Source organism: Pteropus vampyrus, unplaced genomic scaffold (genome assembly GCF_000151845.1).
Source record: "Pteropus vampyrus isolate Shadow unplaced genomic scaffold, Pvam_2.0 Scaffold242, whole genome shotgun sequence".
NCBI lineage: Eukaryota > Metazoa > Chordata > Mammalia > Chiroptera > Pteropodidae > Pteropus > Pteropus vampyrus.
Window position 1 is genome coordinate 3,095,562 of NW_011889023.1, and position 3,904 is coordinate 3,099,465.

At 31.5% G+C, this 3,904-nt stretch overlaps 1 pseudogene; it reads right to left on the bottom strand.

The window, feature by feature from the left end:
• Positions 1-454: 454 nt before the first annotated feature.
• On the bottom strand, positions 455-573 carry LOC111729021 (annotated as a pseudogene).
• Positions 574-3,904: the final 3,331 nt, after the last annotated feature.

The following is a 3,904-nucleotide window of genomic DNA, read 5'->3' on the forward strand; positions in this document are numbered from 1 at the left end:
GAGGCATCTAGGGGGAAAAATTTAAGGAGGCACTTACTCTTAGGGTCAGGCAACTGCAGTCAGCACGAGAGAGTGTCTCCCTCAATTCTGCACTCCAGTTCTGGCCCTGCAACAAAGTAGACACCAAAGCATAAAAAGGGATATTTCATGATAATAAAGGATAACAATATTAAATTTGAATGTGCCTAAAATAAGAGCTTCATAATATATAAAGCAATGACTGATATATTTAAAAAAACACATGCAAAACAATAAAACTCACCATCACAGATGAACGTTTTAACAAACCACTCTCAGAGATTAGAACATGCCTTTGTCATCAAATGGCATTCTCTACGTCATTGTGTCTTCAGTCATTGTTTTTTTTTTCTTTTTAGGTGAGGCAACCCTTGGTTGACCTCACAGATTGCAAGGACCTTGTCAGTTTACAATCCCTTATTTTTTATTTTATTTATGCCTACAGCACCTGGTCTTCCTAGGTGGTCTCCCATCCAAGTACTAACCAGGCCCGACCCTGCATAGCTTCTGAGATCAGATGGGATCAGGCTTGTTCAGGGTAGCATGGCCTTAGACTTTAGTCATTTTCTTATAAGGAGAATAGTAATACTGGTTGAAGAGAGCGCTTTACTTCAGTATGACCTCATATTACCTAATTACATGCGCAACAACCCTACTTCCAAACAAAGTCACATTCTGAGGTCCTGGAGGTTAGGACTTCAACACAACTTTTTCGGGGGGAACACAATTCAACTTTCAACAGATGTCTAAAAATGACATGTTATTATTTTGATTTATATTTATTAAATATGATTAGGGTTTATTTTCATGTTTACTGGGCATTTTTATTTTCTTTCTGTTAATTATCTATTTGTATCTTGTTTGATTTTTCAATCGGTCTGTAAATATTTATACTTTGAGGAACTCTCTGAAAAGTAAGGAAATTAATGTCTTGTACATCATATTTAATATTTCCTCAGTTTGTCATGTCTTTTGACCTCACATATATATTATGTGAATAATTTAAAATTGTATATAATCAAATTTCTCTTTGATTAGTTTAGTTATGCTTTACAGCTTCCAGATTTTAGGTTTTAATTTGAAATGCCTCTTCCACTCCTAAGTTAATAAATAAAACCACTTATACTTTTTGAATTAAATCTTCATCCATCTAGAATTTATTTTGGTATTAAGGTGTGATATCCCTTTGTACAGTTAATAATTTAAATAGCCAACTGTCCCAATAACAATTATTGAATGATCTATCTCTCCCTTTCCCGTCATTTTGAAAGGAATGCCACTTTCTTCCTTGGTTTATTTTTTATTTCCTCTGTAGTAGAAACTTGTTTTTATTTTTGTAGTTTTGTCACTTGTTTTAAAATGTAAAAAAGCTATTCTCTTGTTAAATTCTTTTCTCAAATATTCCAAATGAATTTTGTCATTTTTTAAACTATAAATTATCTTGCTGGCATTTTATTTGATATTGCATTGAATTTAAAAAAAAAAGAACTGGTGTATCTAAAATAATAATCCCTTAGCACACAAATTATGGTCTCTAAATATCTCATCCTAATAAAACAAAGTAGGTCGCAGGTCTCCTTGGAGGAATGGCTAATTATGAGGTTAAATAAATAAATAAATAAATAAGAGTATCCTAAGGCATCTTTTCAGAACAAGCAGCAAGGAAATAAGTAAAGCCTACTAGGGTTGTGTCAAAAGCACTGGAGAATGGATTTGAGGAAGCTGCCACTGGCCGAAGTTAAGAAAATCTAAATACCAAAAGGATAACAATTACAATAGATTGGCACATATAATACCATAAAACAACAATATTTGTAAAAACAACAACAAATTAATTGGTCACCATAGGAGGATACTAGCAAGCTAACTGATTATTTTTAAAAGTAGAAAGTAAAGAGAATGAATCAAGAATTACTCTTGTCTTTCTACATAATCTATACCATTGGGTAATCAAATAGCAAATGAGAGAAGTTTCTCTTTATAAATATATTCCAGCGAACAACAACAAAAAAGAATGGAAATCAGAATATCATTGTTTTTCAATGCTTAATAAATTAATGAACTTGGGTATTAATCATTAACAAAAAGAGAGGCAACTGTACATTATTTGCCTTCCTAATGGAAAAACACATGAACAAAGACAAAATAATTTTGTGAGGAAAAAAAAGAACCTAAATTAGATGAAACCTTCATATCAACTAGCAATTCACACTAACTATAGACACAAACATGTTTATACCATGGAGATATCATCATAAAATTCAGACTGTAGGAAACGTTAAAAGACAAATAATTTATTTTTTAAAAACTGCAAGTTGAAGACCTTATTTGAATTCTAATTCAAAGGAGTAAACTGGAAAACTATATGACATTTAGGAAGCAATTGGACATTTGAGCACTGACTGGATTCTTAATAGAAGAAAATTATTTTTATTATTTCGGTTTTATAATATTGTGTGTGTTGAAAAATTATTTTCAGAAATACTTATATTTAAGAATAAAACAATAAATCTATTTGTGGCAAAGTAGTATGAGATGGGAAATGCGTAGAGATGAATATAAAACGTGATTAGTCACTGGTGGATAATTACTGAATCTGGATGAGGTATTTCGTAATTCTCTCTACCACATTTAAACTTTTCTATAATAAGTTTATTGAGTTTTCCTATGCAAGAATGTTGCCTTTTCATTTACTTATATATGTTGTTCTACTCTTAGAAGAATTCGAAAGCTTTCCTCTTTTATCCTTAAATGTATTTCTATAAATTTTATCTTTTTGTTTGGTACTGTATACTGTAAATGGGATCTTTCCTGCTATATTTGTTCTAACTGGTTGTTTGCATAAAAGAAAGCTATTTTTGTACTATTAAATAAACCCCGTATTCAATTCTTATTGTTTCTCAGATATTTTTATTATGCTGATTTTTCTATGTATATAATTGCTACAGACCGAATGTTTGTATCCACTTCACCCACTACTTGTCGCCCTCGCCCCGTTCATATGCTGAAACCTAATCCCCAATGTGATGGTATTAGGAGGCTGGACCTTTGGGAGGTGGCTAGATGGTGAGGGTTGAGCCCTCATGAATGGAACTGGTGCCCTTAAAAAGAGATCCCAGAGAGTTCTCTTGTCCCTTCTACCTTTCTTTCTGTGAAGACACAGAGAGAAGACAGCTGTCTATGAAACAGGAAGCATGCTCTCACCAGACACCACATCTGCCAGTACCTTGATCTTGGAATTCCCAGCCTCCAGTACTGTGAGGAATAAATTTTTGTTGTTTATGAGCCACCCAGTCTATATTTTTTATAGCAGCCTGAACTAAGACAATAATCATATAATTAGAAAACAAAGATAAATATGCCTCTTTATTCTTTCCGCAAATTTATACCTTTTATTTTATTCTTTTTCACTGGCTGTTAATTCCAGAGCAATTTTATAAAATAGTTGTAAATGGGTATTATCATCTCATTCTCAATTTTACCAGTAATACTTCTAAGTTTGGTACTGGTTTGTTGTTTGGGATATATATTTTTGATCATGTAAGAAGTATCTATATGTTCATATGCCTTTAAATTTTTGTTATATTTTGCTTTAATCAGAAATAAATTTTTAAAAGCAATCTGTTTCTTATTGGAGACATATGTAATATATATTTCCACTTAATTTGAAATTTATAGACAATATCCAGAATAGAAGCTATTTTAAAAATAAAAGGCAAATACATTCACCTTTTAAAAATTCTGAAGTATAAGATTCTTTGAAAAAACAATAACATTGGTACCAGTTTTTTAGTTACAAATCCAATTTATTTTCTACCAATACCTTTACGTGAAAATTTTTCATGTAATAAGTTTTCAGTCCCTAGAAGACAAAAATATATGGAAC